The sequence below is a fragment of the Myotis daubentonii genome, chromosome 4, assembly GCF_963259705.1.
Source record: "Myotis daubentonii chromosome 4, mMyoDau2.1, whole genome shotgun sequence".
NCBI lineage: Eukaryota > Metazoa > Chordata > Mammalia > Chiroptera > Vespertilionidae > Myotis > Myotis daubentonii.
Genome location: NC_081843.1, coordinates 47852243 through 47872929, shown reverse-complemented (window position 1 = coordinate 47872929; position 20687 = coordinate 47852243). Strand labels below are relative to the sequence as shown.

The window sequence follows — 20687 nt, the reverse complement described above, 5'->3', positions numbered from 1 at the left end:
AAAAAAGTCATTCTTACCCGGAAGCCTGTGGGGAGCGAAGGCGAGACAATGGAACTCATGCTCAGAGCCAGCTGGTCGGCCCCTTGGGCTCCTCCGCAGGGCAGAGCGTCCTGGGCATGGCGGCAGGGAGGTCCTCAGAAGGGGCAGCAATGGGCCTCAAGTGTGGCCAGCTAAACAAGGTCTGTTTATTTGGCCACGGAGAGGACTGTTAACAAGGCACAGGTGAAAACGCGTGTAAGAGTACGTAGCAGAGCTCGGCACAAAGCAGGTGCCCCCGATGTGCCTGTTCATTCTTAATCTTTAATTTCAACAGTTTGGCTTGACCGAACTGCCGTTTTGATTTATATTCTCAATAAGCTTTTGTATTTTACTTAAGCTTGCCTTGGGCACAGACCAAATGACCATATTCACATTTGACAAGCTTATAGTGGATATTTACCATCTGCCAGACACATGAGCGACATGATTTTACAGATGCAACCCCAGTCCCTCCAAAATCCTCCAAACTCCTAGTATCAAACTGTTTACTAACACCCAAATAAAAAGTTATAGTCCCATCCCATATTACTCTGGAAGCTCCAAACCCAGAGCCTCTGGGAGGAAACTCCCATTCTCCTACTAGTGCCCTGTTCAGTTCTCCTTATGCCACGATGTGAATGCAGCCCCTCCTCCATCGTTCCCCAAAGCACACTCTATGGGGCTGTTGTGACCTTAGAATGAATTCTGCGGCTTCTCTAGAAAACTGCCTCTGTATTGGACTTCTTATCCCCAACTCCAAGAGTGTCTTTCCATTCCTTACCCTACCTCGAATGCCTGGCCCCAGAAAAATCATGCTGCCTAGAAGGAAAGAAGCCCTCTCAGGCCAGCCTGCTCGATTTTTCTTTTTTTAAAATCCTCACCCAATGATAGTTGTTCCATTGATTTTTAGAGAGAGTGGAAGAAAGGGAGGAAGAGGAGGGAGGGAGAGAGAGAAACATCAATGTGAAAGAAACACATTGATTGGCTGCCTCCCACCTGTGCCCTAACTGGGGCCGGGGGATTGAACCTGTAACCAAAGTATGAGGCTTTGGATCAAGGTATAAGCCCTTGACAGGGAATCGAACCCGTGACCATTTGGTCCTCAGGCCGAGCAAAATTGGCCCGGGACAGCCTGCTTGCTATTGGCTCTATGTGTAGATTCAAAATGCTGGATACAGATTCATTCTGATGCCTAAATAAAAATTAAGGAGTATCAGAAATGAGAATTGCCTGACATCTGACATTTTAAGTGTTTCTATTATAAGGTTCTATCTCAGTTATTTCATTTTTGAAAACAAAGTACTGTTTGGGTAAGCACTCTATCAATACTAATTTTGGCTGCTTATAGAAGTCACTTGATGGGCTTAGTTAAAAACAAAGGAAAAAAACAAAATCTAACATAGATTTAGTCATTATTCCTGGTCATATGACTACAGTTATGATTAAACATTATTGTAAACAAGCCTTTTAAAATTTACTTTTAAATCCATACAGTATGTAGTTAAATTTTGGCAATCGGGGAAATACACACCTACAGAAGGAATGAAAACCGACATTTGCTTGCCGTGATGTGAACGTGTATTTGTGGCTTGCTTCGGGAATAATTTCAGCTGCATGTAGTGGAAGCCTGACTACAATGGCTTCGTCGGCACAGACTCAATTCTTCTCACACAGCATGGAGTTTGGATATAAGCAGTCCCAGTCTGGTATAACAGTTCAACAATCCCATTAGGAATACCAACTTCTTTTTACTTTCCCTTCACCATCCTCTTGATGTGGTTTTAGTTCTCCTGGTTATAAGAAGACAGCTCCACTTGTCCTCAGCTTCTTGTCCACATTCCAGGCAAAAGTAAAAAGGTTAGGACATGATGACAAAAGTAAAAAAAAAGTGCAAGCAAGCCAAGCTTTCCTTTTATGAAGAATTTTTCCTAAAGCCCTCATCCAGCAATTTCTGCTTACCTCTCATTTTTACTCATGGAAGTAAAAATTATGCTGTCACTGTGACAAACATCCATATCTGTAGAGAATTCTTATGAGTTTATTTGAGGAAAACTAACAACAACTGCTAGGAAGCAAAATCTCAATGGATTGAAGGCAAGGGACATCAAAACAAGGAAATCTCTGGAATTGGATAAAAAGTAAAAAGAAGAGAAACATATTTATTTCTTTTACATAATTGGGTATAGGATAGTTAACAGTTAATAATTAACACAATAACAATAATAATGAGGGGTTGTGTGATCTCAGGTTCTGGTGCAGTGATTGTGCCATGAAGGGTCTGGTAAAAGAAAATTACCCTGACATTCCAAAGGTATGTCATCTTAGATGCAAAAAGATAATAGACAGGTCCAGTTAAGGTAAAGGTTGACCTTTGTCAGGGCAGATACTGCCCTAGGACATGGCTACCTGCCATGACTCACTTTTAGTTAGAAAGTTTTCATTTCAGACCATCCTATGTAGGTTTTTTGGGGGAGGCCTCTAAGTTTGTAAGGCCACCATGCTGGCCTCCCCTGAGCTTGTCCAATTTGGTATGTGGCCCCTTTTTCCTCCATGATGTATCCTGGAAAACAGATGACACTAGTGATTACAAGACACTTCTGTAGACCAGTGTGCACACCAATCAAGTGAGGATCTTATTAAAATACTCTGTCACTTACTTTAAGTCTCACAACCCCTCTGAGCACCGATGTCCTTATGTAAAATGGGAATCAATAACTGTCTCTAACCCATGATGAAGTTATTTGAAGGTGAGATAATATATGCTAAGTGCTATGGGAAAAAACACACAGATCAATGGAGTTGGTATTGTCAAGAGAGCAATGTAAAATGGAGCTGAGAGGCCTCTGGGAAGCATTGAGCTAACTCACCCCCTCGCGGCCCCCCTCCCCCCCCCCACCCCCACCCCTTATATGAGCCTGAACTTTTGAACTGAGTTAAACCAAATGGCTACATTCTGATCCAGTTCCTGGAACTGGCTCTGCATCACTGAGCTCTCTATCAAAAAATAAATTTTTACTTAGCAAAAGGCATAAGCAATTAACCATGTATAGAGCACAGTGTAAGTCTGCTTGCCAGCACCAAATAACAGCTCTTTCAAAGCAACTTACATAATTCTTTTGGAAGCCCCCCTTTTCTGTCTTTATAAATTTGATTCCCTTCCTCTCCCCTTGGAATATAGTTGGGTTTCTACCAAAATCTGTGTCTCCCGGATTAGCAATTCCTAAAAAGACCTCCCAATAAAGCTTTTGGCCTCTCATTTCTGTCAGAAGTGATTGACGTTGCTTTTCACATAGTAAGAGCTCAGTATACATTAACCACAATCACGATAATACTATCATCAACATTGTTAGATGATGGCTGTGATACTGTGATTTATAATAACATATATGAATTTGGTCTTCCTGCCATACACAGCTCCTAAAACCACGGTAATTTCCTAAGTAATAAGAGAAGTGGGAGCATCTTTTGTGCTTTTGGCCTAGTTCTAGAAGTGAAAGGAGTATCTTTTGTTATTCATAAAGAGCCCCTCAACCGCAGCTGAGTTTATGTCAATTAGGTGAATTTTGGAAAGCCCCTAGATGGGGACTGATAGCCAGGGAAACCAACTTGAAATTGGAGGGTTTGAACTCTCAACTCCACCCTCCAACCTCCCGGGAGGGGGCTAGGGCTAGAGGTAGAATTGCCACAGGCCAGCGATTTAATCAATCATGCCTTTGGAATGAAGCCTCCATAAGCATCCCTACAGTATGGAGCTCAGGGTTACTGAGCATCCAGGTTGATGAATATGTGGATGATGAGCCTGGAGAGGACATGGAAGCTGTTTGCCCCTCTCCACTTGCCTACCTTTTGCATCTTTTACATTCAGCTGTTTCTGAGTTGTACCCTTTCATAATAAACTGCTAACCTAAGAAGTCAACATTTTACTGAGTTCTGTGAGTCAGTCTAGCAAATTATCAAGGCTGAGGAGTGGGCTGTAGGAACCTCCAATAGATAGCCAATCATTCAGAGGCTCAAGTAAGGAACTGGGCTTGCAATTGATGTCTGAAGTGAGTGGGCAGTCTTGTAGGACTGATGCCTTTAAGCTATGGAATCTGAGGCTAACTCCAGGTAGTGTCGGGATTGAGTTAAATTGTAGGACACCAGCAAGTTTGGGAGAATTGGTCAGTGTGAGAAAAAACCTCACACATTTTGTGACCAGAAGTGAGGTATTGAGAGTAGTGTGTGCGTAGCGAAGGAAAACATTAGTTTTCCCTTTCAATAGCCACAAACATTCCTACGTATATCAGTACAGGTCACAGGGAAGTCCACATTGCTCACTCAGGTAGCAAAGTGAAAGGTGCACTGTGGGGGGAGAAGGAACTTTCCTTTACCCCAAAGGATCTTCTGGCTGTTCTAATAATCACATAGACATGAGGCAGATTAGCAAGAGAAAATAACCAAGTTTAATACACACATATGTTTGGCAACTCTGCATACTTGACACAGTCAGAGACACCACCTGCACCAGAGAGGTTTAGGGACAGAAAGGGAACATGGTATATAAGACATTCTGAACTAGGATGAGGGAGGGTACCTTGGGGACTTCAAAGGGTCATTACAGTATGATAAGAAAAGGAGATGTTTAATAAATAGAAGTTTTTCCTGGCCTACAGACAGGTCAAAGAGGTGATTTCTGATAATCTCCCATTATGGAAAATTCAAGTTCTTCTAGGTAGTCAGGGAAGGGGCAGAAGCTTCTCCTGAGCCCACAGCTCAAATCACCCTTTGCTCAAAACAATCCATATACCAGCGCAGCACACCTAGTTCTGACCTCTCACCACATAACGCTCCTCATTCCTTCTTATATTCATAGAATGATAGAGCTGCCCATCTCTTGCACCCCTCCCCTGCCCTACAGATAACACATTTCAGCTCTCTGTATTTAACAGAGTTATTCCACACTTCTAAATCTTTGTACAGGCTCTTCCCTCTTCCTGGAATACTCTTTCTGTCTCTTCAATACTTTACCTAACTTCAACTGATTTTCCTTTTTTCAATAAATACATTGATTTGTTTCCTATGCATTATCTTTCTTTTCTTCTTTTTCCTCTTTCTTTCCCTAATATATGTATTTAGCCCCCCCCCCCCTTTTATTTCATTCATTCAGCAAATATTTACTGAATGTCAGTCATGTGTCAGGAAAAACATTGTCTTAAAGTCCCTGTCCTCCTGAAACTTATAGTTTAGTGAGGAGGATAGATATAAGTTCCCTCCCCATCCCAAATAAGTACCTAAATATATAACACATCATGTGATGATGACTGCTGTGAAGAAAAATTAGCAGGTAAATAGATAAAAAGTTGTGACATGGGGAGATATTTTAGTCAGAATAATTTAAATAATTTAAATATATTTATCTTCTTCATAGCCTGTGAATACCTCCAAGTCAGACATAAGATCATTTACCTCTATATCTTTAGTACTTAATGTGACTGAAGCCAAGATGTTTAATATTTGTTGAGTAAAAGAATGAATGAATGAGTAAATGTTAGATTTTAATATAAACCCCAGATGAGAAAACAGACCCAGAGAAGTTTGGTTTTCCCAAGATCAGAGAGCAAGAAATAAAAATCTTATCTCTAAAAATGCTTGCTTCAAGGACAGCGCTGCTTTTACTGTGTCATATTATGCATGCCTAAGACATCTTTATTTTAATAATGTTCCATCTGTTCTTCTTTCAGTGTTGACTAAACTTGGCTACTTGAATGAAATTCTGAGAGCTTGTTTTTCAAGTTGTTTTTTTAAAATTTATTTAGTCTTCATAGAAACTATCACTGTTTACTCTTGAGTAGACAAGGGGCTTCACCAAAGTCCCAATAGTATATTTGTTTACCTGGTCAAGCAGTTGATTGGTCATAAATCACAAAGATCAGAATGAACAGTGGATCCAGGATGAGGAGAGAGTTTTCATTGCAATCCTCTAGGATTCGTTGATACAGGAAAAATACAGATGCGACAACAGTCCTCAAACTTTTTGGCTCAGGACAACTTTACTGTCTTACAAATTATTTAACATCCCAAACAGCTTTTGTTTATGCAAATTATATCTGTTGATATGTGCATCATATTCGTTCATATTGGATATTAAAACTAAGTAATTAAAATATGTTAATGCTTAATTTATTTTAAAACAACAATATGTTAACATAAATATCATTTTTTATGAAAAATAACTATTTTTTAAAACAGAATATATATAATGAGAAGAGTGGCATTGTTTTACATTTTTAATTCTTTTTAATGTCTACCTTAATAGAAGAAAGCTAGATCCTCCTACTTGTGTCTACATTCGGTTTGTTGTGATATCACTCATCAGTTAGCCTCTGGAAAATGCCACTGCATATTCGTAAGAGAATGAGTATAAAAAAGTCAAATGACATCTCCCTATTATAAAAAAAAAGGAGTTTGGAACACAATCCAGAATGGCCAATGTGGCAGCAGCCCTCAGATCCCTGGGTAGAGTCTTGATACCTCAAAGGCATAGTCTTCCCAAGATGGCTTATCAGACACCTCTTTATCCTTGTTCTGCATGTGTTCATGTGCCTAAAAGACATTTTGCTGCTGCTGCTAGGAAGCCTGAAAAGAAAACAAAGAGAAGGTGCCAAAGAAAAAGCATCAAATGAAAAACAAGATGAGGTAGAAAAAATAAAGTCATACCAGTTTATGGAAAGCAAACCCGAAGATGATGTTTACTTAAAACACTCATACCCAAGGCAGATATACGAGGTGGAGAAAGCTATTCATTTACTTAAGAAATTTCAAATCTGAACTTTACATATCCAAAGCAAAGTTTTTTTTATCTTGTTTTGACACTGGATATGGCACTGGGGAAGAAGGAAAAAGTGGAGCCATTTGCCAGTGTTATTAGTTTGCCACGCCCTTTCTTTCAGAAATCAATAAAGTTGCTGTATTTACAGGGCAAGCATCAGAGAGTAAAATAGCAGAAAAACATGTAGCTGCGTTTCCAAGAGGAACTAATTGGATTCAGAAGATTTTCGGTGATAAAATTAAACCTGACTTTTATGTAGCTGAACCAGAAATAATGCCCGAGCTTAATCCATTAAAGAAGTAAAAGAAAAAAGATTTCCAAAGCTTACTTGAAAATTCTATTGGGCATGACATCCCAAAATGCTTGAGCTATTCAAAACTGGAATTGAAATTAAGGTAGACGAAGAAAGGGAGAACTTTCTCAAGACCAAAATAGCAACTCTAGATATGTCAAGTGACCAGATAGCTGCCAATCTGCACGCTGTTATCAGTGAAGTTTGTAGGCACAGACCACAGAATTTGGGAAAGAAACAAGATTTTAATCATGTCATGAGAACAGTGAAACGTGATCAAAGTGTGGTGGCTGTGCAGTATCCTGGGCACACGTCCAGCACCCCTATCATTGCATACATGCCACTCATTCCTTCCCGAGGACCCTTTGTGATATGAGCTTTCCTTATAGTTCAACAAGCAAAGGCTTGTTACTAAAGATGGAGCCATTGTTGCCTAAAGAAGTGGAAACCAAAGAAAGTAGCAGAGAAGCTGCCTAAAAGTGTTTTATTGTGAAATTATTCGTAGTGAATGAAGAAGCAACAGAGAAAATCATAAAACTGTATAATTTCTTTAAAAAAATGTTTGACCTGTGGACTCCATGAAAGATCTTGAGAACTTTGAAAACTGCTAGTTTTACCCAGCCAGTGTGGCTCAGTGGTTGAGTATCGACCATGAATCATGGAGGTCATGGTTCAATTCCCCGTCAGGGCACATGCCCAGGCATGCAGGAGGCAGCTGATCAATGATTCTCTCTGATCATTGATGTTTCTATTTCTCTCTCCCTCTCCTTTCCTCTCTGACATCAATAAAAAAAGAAAACTGCTAGTTTCAAGAGCCATAAATTTATATTTAAAACCCCACAAGGAAATTAAATGAAGCTATGTTTTAAGTTTTTATTCTAAAAATGTATGTATTTTCATATTCCTATAGCAGCGTTCCGCAACTTTTAGTGCATGTACTTAAAAATCATTTAGGAGGCATATTTAAGCTGCTGATTCCAGGCTTCCATCCCCCATTAGTTGTTGATTCACTAAGGTTCAGTTAGGATTTGGGAATACTTTTAGCAAGTCCAGGCTCCAATTCCTCTACCCCCAGGTCATAATAATTCATGGTGGATTGCTTGAGGGAAAAGTGGTTCTAGAGCAAAAAAAATAAATAATAAATAAAAGGTTGGGTATTTTTAAAAACTGAAGCACATTTCAGTGAGATTAAAATTTTAAAATTGGAAGTGAAAGCAAATATGAATCAGAGGCAGAGACCAAGAAAAGAGAGACCTTTTTCTTGCAATGCACCTGGGCTCATTCTGTGGTTATTGCACCAGGACCTGAGAGGACAGACTATGCCAATCTGCTTCCACGTGGCCCAGGAAAAACTGCTGGGCACCCGGGGCACCCAGCTAACCAGGGACACTGCCTGCTCTCTTTCCCCGAGGAACACAGCCTTTACTGGTGAGAAGGATGGAAACAGAGAGCTCCTCTCTGGTTCTAGATCTAGGAAGGGTCACAGTCTGCCTGCTTGTCCATCACAGGGCCACCAGAGCAGAGACCACTGCCTCTGCAGTGTCACTCACTCTATCATTTTGACTAAAACCTCAGGGGCAGACAAAGCCAACAGTGGACAAAGAAATGGTCTTAGGCAACCTAGCAGAAAAAAAAGAATGAATAGCAACCAGAACACCCAGAATTGGGTTAGCTTCTATAGTAGTAATTGCTAGAGGAGACAGAAGACAATATAAATTTAATAATAAATCAGCACTCAAAGAGATTCTATTACACCATCAAGGGGACTTTCTGGGCCTAAAAGGGATTATTTTGAAGCTCAGTAATTCAGTGAAAAAATGGAAAAAGAGGAAAGATGAAACTGATCATCTAATTAACGGTATGATAGTCAAGTGCAAGAGGTATCTCAAATCAAAGGACAACAGTCTGGTTTAAATAAAGACTGAAGTCATCACCTTGAAAAGGTGTACTGAGTTCCAGGCCATCTTAGAAAAATAAGTACTATGCCTATTCCTAGGCATATCTCAAAAAACAGGAATTGGGAGAGGGTGGGAGATAAGAAAGGTAATTGCATTCTAAAGCTGTCATTTAGAGAGTGAGGAAATAAAAACGTCACCAGGTTAAATAGAAAGGCAATAATAACCCTTTGTACCTTGTTTTAAGTAATAATACAAAAATATCTATTTTATTAGAAGTAGAAGTTCGAAAATTACCGTGAGCGGAATGGAAAGATAAGAACTTTTAAAATAAGGGCCATTTGCCAGGGGAATTTGGAGTCTCAGCTTTATGCCCACGGGCTCAGTTTGCTGGCTCTCAGCATCAGAACAGATCAGCCTGAAGTCAGGATACTCATCTGGTCTGCTCAAGTGTGAGAAAAACCTGCTGGAGAGGCAGAGCACACACTATGGAGTCAGGCGGAACTTGCTTCCAATCAGAAGTCTGCCACTTTGCAGTTTGCTCTGGGCCTTTGATATCTTTAGCTGTAAAATGAGGATTAAAAACACAACCTTACAAGGTTGTTGTGAAATGGGGTGAAATAATATGTGACCATGCCCTAGAGCCTGGCATAAGTAGCGGTGCCAGGGGCCAGCTGGGCTCAGCTGGTCAGCCAGGGGCTTTGGTTTCCATCCCTTGGTCCCTCTTTTAGCTCTTCCCTATAGGACTTGGGTCTGCAATTCCAAAACCACCCTCTTATGCTGAGACTTTCCTGGGATTTCACCTCCTGCCTGGAGAGAGACTGGACTGGCTTCTCGGACCTCTTTTACTTGAATCTTTAAAATAGCCTTAGATAAATTTATTCATCAGTTTCTTCACGTTGTGTGAAGTGAAGAGAGGGTAAAGGAACCAAAATGAGATCATTTTATGACTATTCTGAAAATGTATGTGAAAATTATAAAGTGAAAGAGTCCTACATTTCCAACCTGCAGACAGGCTAGAGCATAGAGAAGGAACTCAGAGATGCCAGTGAAATTGCTCTAGCAGTGGAGTGAAGTGCTTCATATGGAAAAACTTTGTACCTATAATAATAAAAGCATAATATGCAAATAAACCAAATGGCTGAACAGCTGAACGACCATCTGGACGACCTTCCAGATGACCTTCTGGACAAAGCCTGGGCTGCGAAGGCCTACTCTTGCATGAATTTCGTGCATCGGGCCTCTAGTTGTCTTTAATGTCTTTAAACAATGTATTTTTTTGCCAATACTTTATTATGAAAAATTTCAAACATATAGCCTAAAACAATTCAGCCTGTTTATGATTAATTAGAATTCAATGTTTGCTTACATATATTTTTTTGAGATAAAATACAAAATGTATTTATATTAGTACAAGTTTTGTGTGTTTTTTGTATTGAGATAACACTATGCTCAAGAGATTTAAGGACGGTAGCTTTATCCTTGCTTAGACCGAAGTGTTGCAGAAGGAGCAGCATTTCCTGGGGCCAGGCTGGGTGATGGCAGCAGGAAGTGGAGTGGAAGAGTCTCACGAGAAAGTAGGACGGATTCAGGGCACAGAATGAGAGCAGCTTGGCCTGGTCTCCTGCCATCTCACCTGGAGATACTGCCTATAATAAATCCAAATAACTTCTCACCAGCCTGCAACTGTAATCTTGGATGACCACATTTCTATTAAATACCTTCATGATGAAGTTCCAGACCCCACTAGTAAGATTTTGGACCCCAGTCCTTGCAAAGAAACCCCTAGGTATTTTTGAGAACATGCAGGATACTGTCTCCTGTGGGTACAGCAAGTCCCCTTGGTTCTTCTTCGCTGCCTAGCCTAATGCTGCTGACCATGATTCTTGGAGATTACTGGCCCTTGGCCCCATCACTGCATCCCCAACTCTGACCTCAGGGGGAGGACTCCACAGCCTCTTTGCAAGCCCAACTCAAACCTTCCCTTGATCCCTCACAGCCCTGCAAAAACTAAGTGGAAATGAACAAGACATCACCGAGGGTTTGGGCACAGTGAAATGGACTTTACATGGTACAGTGCCTCATCGTACTGCTGCATGTGGCTCCCCTGAAACTCCAAACTCAGACCTGCTCTGAGGTCCCTTCGGCTGCCTCCTGCTTCCACCTGGAGGGAGGAAGCAGCCCCCTCCCCTACAGAAATGCTCAGACGTGCTCTGCATTTTACGCCCTTCTGCTGGGGAAGAAGAAGAGATTTTTCACCCCCTTCTAGTCTGTGCCCCACCTTGTCTTTCCCTCAGCCACAACCTGCCTCTTCTCAGAGTGACTGAGAGGAAACATACAGTCCCTTCAGCGAAAGGCTGCCGACCCCATCCCTCCCTCTATCTCCTGAAGTGATCTGGCCTCCGGCTCCAGCAGGACACACAAAGAAACACAGTCCACCTGCATTACCAGAAGCGTGGCATACTCTGTCTTGAACAACACCGAGAGAAAAATGCCTACAAAGTCGTGTCAAGCCAGGCCAGTTACCTCCCACCCTTTCTTCTGCAGAGGGAGGTGACTGTGAGGCTGTCTTGTCTCTCCTATAGGCTCTGTAGCTAGTCGCCCATGGGCCCCAGCTTGACCATGCACGCCATCTATCCAGAGAAAAGATCCACTTATTCCAAAGAAACAACAAAGTCTGCAGAGACATAAAATCAATTTTCATGATCACCCAGAGCATTTAGCTTATTTATCTCAACATCTGTATAGAAATAAATGATAGCATCCCAGTTTTCCCAAAAGCAAGGGGGGGGGGTCCCTTGATTGTCACTTATGTTATTAAAAGACTGTCTGAAAATATTTTCCAAAATAAAGAGTTATTTTTTTTGCAAAAGTAAATTCACAAAGTGCCTACATTTAAAAAAATCATATTATTTTCTCATTTTTTAAAACGTCATCAAAGTTTCTAAAAACACCAAGGCATCCCATAACACTTATTCATCTCCTTACCTGACAAAGATTTGAAGGCTTCTATATTTAACATATGTTTACAGGAGGTATACAAGTACTATATTTGTTGATGACGGTGTAAAATTTGAACCTCTGATAAGTGTCTATTGCCTGCCAGGGACCAAAAGTGACTATTTTATAAGCTGCCATAATGCAGAAGTGTGCACATTTTCAGAAGAAGGCAAGGCAAAGTGCAGCTCTCAGCTCCATAGCCTGCAGGGGCTCAGCTGACTCCTGGGTGACATCATCCTCTGTTTTTATATTATTTGTCTGTGCTCTTGCTCACAATTCAAACCTTTTTGAGTTAAAAACCCAGTTGCTCCCAGCAGATTCTTACCCTGTGGTTCAGTGGAGTGTAAGTCTATAAATCGGAACTAAGCTTGAAAGAAGATCCCTTTTGAATCAACACAACAGCCGGGATCATATGAAAGATTGGAAGCTGTATTATTTTATTTCTCTGTGAACCAGATTAACTCCAAGTCTTGGCCAATACCCTGCCTGGTGGGAAACTCAATGTCAGTCTTTATTGGAGGGGCTTTCTTCCCCCGCTCAGGTTACACAAATGTCTGAGAAGCTTATGCAATGCTGAGGAAGTAAATGCCTCTGGGTCAGTTCACCTTGCAGACACAGATAAGCTTGTTGCTTAAGTCTGCGTGGTCCTTGGAAAGGTCCTGCTTTGTGCCAAAGCTGACACCAGTTCTCAGTATAGCCCTCCGAGGTGCACCACAAGTTCACTCTTTTCCAAATACTTCCAGGTCCTTTCCATTCAGCTACCATCCACACAGGCTTCCAGGAGCCTGCCTCCCACCCTACCCAACCCTTGAGCACCTACTGTAACCTCTTCCTTTTAAGCTTTTGAAAAGAACAAAACAAGGGCGGTTGGGGTAGAAGAGATTGTTCAGAAGCCCCTGAAATCAGACAGGGAAATATAATCAGAAAAATTTTTTTTTCAATGGCCAGTATTCTTTCTGATTTCTCTAAAGTAGCAAAAGAAAAAAAAAAAAGACACAAATTAGTACTCTTTAAAAAGATGTCTTGCTACAACACAATACAACAAGAATTAGCTGTGGCCCATTGAATGGGCTCTGTTTTGGGGACTGCCCAGCATCTGGGGCATCTGTTATATCAGCAGTTCTCAACCTGTGGATCGCGACCCCTTTGGGGGTCGAACGACCCTTTCACAGGGGTCGCCTAAGACCATCGGAAAACACATATATAATTACATATTGTTTTTGTGATTAATCACTATGCTTTAATTATGTTCAATTTGTAACAATGAAAATACATCCTGCCTATCAGATATTTACCTTATGACTCATAACAGTAGCAAAATTACAGTTATGAAGTAGCAACGAAAATAATTTTATGGTTGGGGGTCACCACAACATGAGGAACTGTATTAAAGGGTCGCGGCATTAGGAAGGTTGAGAATCACTGTGTTATATGGTGGTAGATCAAACACAAATTTCTGTAACCTAGAGCAGAAAGTGGCAAGTGCTACAAGAAAGTTAAATTTCATGGAAATGAAGAGATTCCCTCCCACTGGGAACACTTCTGAAAGGGTTTTGAGCTGGGCCTGAGAGAGGAGTTGCTACTACCCTCAGAAGGCAGGGTGCTGGGGCAGAGCGTATTTTAGGCAGGAGACAGGAGAACAGAACCAGTGACGTGGGAAAGTGTTATTTGGCCAAAGCACCGGGAGGCCTAAGATCTGAATGAAAAATCTGGCTCAGCTGGGGAGGGGGAGGGAGGACTGGATTGAGGGGTGGGGGGTGGAGAGGGGTAGTGGGCAGGAGACATAAGAGGTGTGGTCATAGCAGGAGCTGGAATGTGGTTCTAACAGGCTAAATGCAGTCATATAGATTCAGGAGAGGGATTTGAGTAACTCACAGCCCTATCTTATGCAGGCTGGGGAAGAGTGATGGGATAGGGTTGCTACTAAGACAACAGGTCTGCCAGCTCCTAATAAACCCTGAAGGGAAATTCTTACTCCAATCTCTTAGAAACTATGTCTATTCTCTTTAGAATATGGGAGTATTTGACATCTTTTATTTTTAACCTTATGATTTAGCTAGATTCTGGGACAATGGGAAAGCCTCACTTGCCTCCTATCGCACAGAGCTATAATTCTAGTGGAAGAATCTTGACATGGGTTAGAACTGATGGTGGTTTCCTTGGGTGTGTAAAGTCCTCTGTTTTTTGGAGTGATAGGGTGTTTTGTAAGTTTCACCAGTAAGAGAAAGAAAAACTGCCCTTGAATTGTTTGAAATAGTGTTATCAGGAATAAAAAGGTGATTTCGTTTCTATGATCTTTGATTCATTTCTTCACTCATTAACAAATATCTATTGAGCTATTCAGTTCCTAAGTAGTAGAAATCTATTGATTTTGTCGCCTAGCGTCTAATCTGCCCCTCCCTATTTCTTCTTATAAGAGAATTCTGATTTTCCTTGGTGACCCCTCACACCAACCCATCTGATTTGGTAGGCTGTTTCCACTCCTGACTCCAAAGGCAAACACATGACTTGGGCCAGGGCAAAGATCATACCCTGTTGGCCATAGTGAGTGCATCAGGGATGGGAATGTGATATAATCAGAGCCCTTATTGCTAAATTCCTAACTTCTATGAAAACACTGTGAAGATATAGCCCCTTATTGCACCAAAATTGAAACTAAAATTGTAAGCCTGAAGATATTGGGAGTCATCTTAACACCACAAGGGTAGACTTTAGAGTCAAGAAAGGTGGAGAGCAAACAGAGTCCTAAAAAGATGTTTGAACCCCTCAAGCCACCCTTGCTTGAGAATCTACTGAACTTTATAGTTATATGAACTTGTTTTGGTCAAGCTAGTTTGAGTCACATTTTGTACTTGCAATTGAGTGAGTCCTAATCAAAACAATAATGAACTGGTGCCATGGGGTAGATCTATGAACATAGTCCCTAAGTTTATAACCTGTGCCCTGTCAAATAAGTAGGAATAAAAGCACAGGCCAGACCCAAGCTCTGCTATGACATAATAATTAATTGGATTCACTCAGGAAAAATAAGACTCTTCACTATTCCATTCAGCCTAAGTACTTTTTGAGGAATTTTTTAAACTATGAAGTCAGGAAGCAAATGATGGATTTTAGATCGAAAAGCCATAGAGGTACCATTGCACTGGTAACATTGTTGACTTTCTGTTCCTACTTAATAATTTTTTCTCTTTTGCCAAAGGTACAGTGTGTCCTGGGCAGAACCAACATCTATTTGGGTTTTTCCATTACCTACTTGTGTGTCCTAGGGTAAAATATGTCATCTACATGTGCCTAAATGTTCTCATCTCTGAAATGAGGCAGGGAGAAATAATATCCCTGTCTTACCTCAAAGGATTTCTCTGAGGTGACAATAATGTATATCTATATATACACAAGTAACTTAAAAATTCAGAAGTCCAATAAAAATTAAAAAATAAAAATGTATATTTAAATAGACCAGGCAAACCTTGTCTTTATTTTTTTTTAATACACTTTATTGATTTTTTTTACAGAGAGGCAGGGAGAGGGATAGAGAGTTAGAAACATCGATCATGATCAGCTTCCTCCTGCACACCCCTGACTGGGTATGTGCCCGCAACCAAGGTACCTGCCTTGACAGGAATCGAACCTGGGACTCTTCAGCCCACAGGCTGGCACTCTATCCACTGAGCCAAACCGGTTAGGGCACCTTGTCTTTATTTTGAATTGGTTGAATAGCCTTAGATAAAATGGTATGCTGGCAAATGTTTGACAACAGACTCCCTGGGGAAAGAGAATTACCCTGATCTGTAGCAATGATAGTTTCCCACAGTGTAAGCCCTCCCAATAGGGCCAATTTTAACCTGCCAATCAGCTTGCAAAATTCCTGAACATCACCTCTCATGGGGTTGTATGAACCTGCACTAGCACAACGTTGCTCAGATATGTTGGTTTACCTTAACCTTACCTGCCTCAATTTCTTCATTTATCAAAAGGCTTGTTTGGCTAAATGCTCACTCAAGAACATTTCATCTTCATGATTCCATAATATGATTATTTTATATTTATCAGTTAGACGAATCCTGTATAAACTCATGATTATCCTACAGCTTTCGCTGAAAGGTACATCACAGTGATCTATTTTTGTAATGACAATTCTTCTTGCTATGATATGCCTAGGAGGGATCTTGGCATTGAAGGCTAATCAATCTTCAGTTTCATTAGATTATTTCCTAGTTCTATAATATTTCTACCTGTCGTGTGCAAGGAATTTTTCTGGTTGTGCTTTTAGGTAAACATTATACATAGCACTATAGTGTATAGATATAAGTATTTTAAGTAGATGACCATTTCCTTGAGCTTATATATAGATACAGTGGGGCCTTGACTTACGAGTGTCCAGACTAACGAGTTTTTCGAGATACGAGCCGTCTCTCGGCCGATTTTTTGCTTTGAGTTGCGAGCTAAAATTCGGGTTATGAGCCAGCTTCAGACACCCCACCGCTAGTTGGCGCAGCGAACGTCACAGTGAATGCCACAACATCAGCCCAGCATCACGTGTCTCACTCGTTCACTTTTGATTTGACATACGAGTAATTTGAGTTACGAGCTCCATCACGGAACGAATGAATTAAACTCGTAAGTCAAGGCCCCGCTGTATCTCTCAGACTGATACAGGCTTAAATCAGTGCTCAGAACCATATTCAGTAGATCTCTGTGTCTCACAGCTTCTTTATTGTCTCTGTGTGAATTATTAAAAAAATAAACAAATGCCCCTCATTAAGCAACCTCTGAGGCATTCTTTCAAATAGCACATGAAGCTGTCTACCACATCTTCAACCACTCAAAAAGCTCAGTGATGAAAACAAAAACAGGAACGCATAACTTTTCTACTGAGCACGGGCAGAACTGCAACGTGACCATGACTACATCATTAGTTTTGTCACAAACACATGGACTTTCCCTGGGCTTTCTTGCAAGTAATAACTAATCTCTGTGAGTATTCAGCTTCTGGCAGCCTTGGAGGGCTCACACAAACACGCTTAATTAAGTAATAAGCAGAGTGGAAATGGTTGAATTTAAGTAGAGATGACATCAGGTGATAGATTCTGCACAGAAGGGTTACTCTTCAGCCAGGATGGCTTGCCATGACCTTCTCCCATTACCTCATTTCCTGGGGCTTAGTTATCTTGGTGGTTTCATAATAAAGAAATGATCAACTGACATTTGTGAAATGACATTATGTATGTGGTTATTCATTGCAGAATTGTTTGCAATTGGAAAAGGTTGGAAATCACATCAAAGTCCATCAGTAGAGGACTGGTGAACCGAACTATGGTACGTTCATACCACACAGCCAGCAGTACAAAAGAATGCAAAAACTGTTTGTATTCTGATATGGAAAGGTCTCCGTATAAGCATGAAGTTTAGGATGCTACACTTTGTATAAACACTGGGAAAGATACATGAGGAAACACAAGAAACTGGTAATACAGGTTTCCTCTAGAGAGGGAAGCTGAGAGCCCGAGGAGAGAGACTTTTCACCATATGCCTTCCTACCTATTCCATTTTCTATGATAGGTCTTTCCTATTCCAACACAAGACACCCACACATCATATGTACACTTTCTCCCACGTGTACCTTTTTTAAGGAAAGAACCTTTTTATGGTGGGGAAAAAATATATATATAACATATTTATCATTTTAACCATTCATAAATGTACAATCTGGTGTATCAAATACATTCACAATGCGGTGGGCCCATTACAAATATCTATACCCAAATTATTTTAATCATCTCCAAAAGAAACTCTGCAGCCATTAAGCAAAAACTCCTCCCACCCCCCAACCCCCGCCGCCCCAGTAATCACTAGTCTACTTTCTGTCTCTATGGACTATTTTAGGTACCTTGTATAAGTGGAATCATATAATATTTGTCCTCTGTATCTGGTTTATGTCACTATTCCACATACACTTTTTTAAAAAAGCATCTACTAAGTGGATAAATAATATTATGAAACATTTTTTTCCTGAAATGGTTTTAGAAAGACAGAAAACAGATCTTGTGCAATGTGTGGATGGGCCTTGGACAAAGTAGCAACTGTCTCTGGTGTTTCCTAGAAACCCTGTTGTAACATTTAAAAGATTAACTAGTTGCCCAGCTTGCTAATGCCCTCCTATTTCAGAAAATGAAGTGAAATAGCCACCAGCTACTTCCCATACATCTTGACTCATATACGACAGGGTTCTTTAAATGGGGCCCCTAATGGGTTTCTGAAGGTCCAGAAATCTCTTCTGAAATTGTGTGCACATTTGTTGTATGCTAGTCTTTCTGAAGAGAAGTTCTTTAGCATTCGGAGATTGTTAGTCAGAGAAAAAAAGGCTAAACACCATTGCTAAATGGGGTAATTAATGCTGCATCTTCCTATGAAATACATATAAAAGCCCAAATCATCAATTAGTTTGTCTAAGTATATGATTAATGAACCCATACCAGACAATAAGCTTCTGACATAGTCCACAAAAGAAATAAGTCTGTGACTGAAAACTTAAGTATAGACTTCTATACTTAAAAAAAATAACATGGCACACACTTTGGTAGTATGTAGAAGACAACATAGCATCAAGGGTTTGTTAATACAACTCTTATGTAAGGATATTGAGGGTTTTTCCATTCATTTCATAAATATCCATTGAATAGCCCCTTTGTGTCAAACATGGTCTCAGTGCTCAGGATATAGCAGTAAATGAAACACTGCTTCTACCCCCATGGGGCTTGCATCCTACTGTAGAATGTGAAAAAAGAAATGACCGTTTTCAGATAACCATAAGTGTGCCAGTGAAATTGGATGAAGATAGCCTGGAGATTTTATGTTCAGGTAGAGTAGTTGGGGAATCCCTTTCTGGGGAGATGGCATCTGAGCTGACATTGAAAGGGCAAGAAGAACCAGCCATGGAAAGAGCTTGGAGAAGGGCATGCCAGGCAGAGGGAACAGAAGTGCTGAAGCTTGAGCTGTAGGGTAAGATGGGAGGTCCTGAGTGCTCAGGGCTCACCACCACCCTTCACTGTTTCCTCACACAGGGCTCATTCCTCCTCTTCTAGTCTCAGCTCCTTACCCTCTTCTTTTACATCCATTCACCTTTAGCAACAAGCATGATTCCAGTCCTCAATGCTCCTTCTCCCTCCTACATCATCCCTTTGAGCCCTTGATGGCTCCACTGCCTTGCCGTGTGTGCATACATTTCATCAACCCAAGCGTGTGCTGAGCTCCTCGAGGAGAAGGATGCCTGCTTCTCTGTGAACATTGTCATGGGCAGCAGAGAACAGAGCCAGTCGTGATGTCGAGGTGGGCAGGACGGCCAGGACAGCCAGGACCACCAGTGCAGCCATTTAGGTTGAGCCTCACAGGCACAAGGATCCTCAAATCAGATTTGGCCATTACTTGTCACACATAGGGTATGACCACATTTGTGTGTTAAAAGTGCAAGATATTAAACATTTAAATATACCACACATACATAGCATATACATATACCATAATATGTTGTTTAAAGATAGAAAACAAAAATTGGAAGTGGCCTAGGTTTCTCTTACCCTGAAAGGCTTGAGTTTAAAGAGAATGAGTTTTAAAGGAAAGTGGCTTGGAATCAAATTCTAGCTCTATAATTTCTTGGCTGGATAACTTTGGGCAGGTTTTTAATTTATGTTGAACAGGTATAAATATTGGGAATAATTGTGTTCAGGATGGATTATAATAAAGGCTTACCCATACTGAATTTAAATGATGAGATATAATTTAGATAAGATTTTTGGAATTTCAGTTGACATTGTGATGGGATGAGACTTTGGGGATCTTGGGATGGGGTGAACCTACTTTGCATGTGGGATAGGCATGGCTCATTTCGAGCAAGTGGGCAAACTGTGGTAGGCAGAATGACCTCACAGAGGTCCTCATCCTAATCCCCAGAACCTATGACTACATGGCAAAAGAGACTCTATAGATAGATTTAGCCCTAAGGTTATAACCTAGAGATGGAGATGTTACTAATCACTTGAGTCCTTCAAAGTACAAGAGAAATAGGTCAGAGTGCTAAGAGATAGAAGAATTAAGGCTGCCTTTGCTGGCTTTGAAGATGGAGGAAAGGGATACCAAGCCACAGCAGTATCTAGAAGGAAAATCCAGTAAAACAGATCTTATCTACTGAGAACTTACAGAAAGAAACGGCCCTGCTGATATCTTGATTTTAGTGCAGTAAAGCTGCTTGAATTCTGAGCTATAGAACTGTAGGAAAATAAAATTTGTATTGCTTTAAGCCACTAAGTTTGTGATGATGTTGCAATAGCAGTAGAAAACCATTACAGTACCTAATTTATAAGGAGGTTCATTTTATTAACAAAAAAAGATGTAAAGAGGTAGATAATTCCTGTGGGGAGCCAATATAGGGTTAAGCCTCGGACTGACCTGTTGGCAAAGTCACAAACAAGTCCCAGCTTAGAGGGCACAGTCCTCTTAAGCATAGTTAGGCTTGACCTTATCATGCTCCCTAGATCTTATCTGGGAAGCTAATGTGCTGAGAAAAGTGTAGCAAGTGGCCAAAACAAGTGAAACTCACAAGCACAGTGTAACTATGGTCAAAACAAGTGAAACTCACAAAAACAGTGTAACTATGGTAACCACTACCTTGTTTACCTCT

General features: G+C 40.8%; 1 pseudogene; it reads left to right on the top strand.

The window, feature by feature from the left end:
• The first annotated feature begins 6479 nt into the window (after nt 1–6479).
• Nucleotides 6480–7595, top strand: LOC132232396 (large ribosomal subunit protein uL1m-like; annotated as a pseudogene).
• The last annotated feature ends 13092 nt before the right edge of the window (nt 7596–20687 follow it).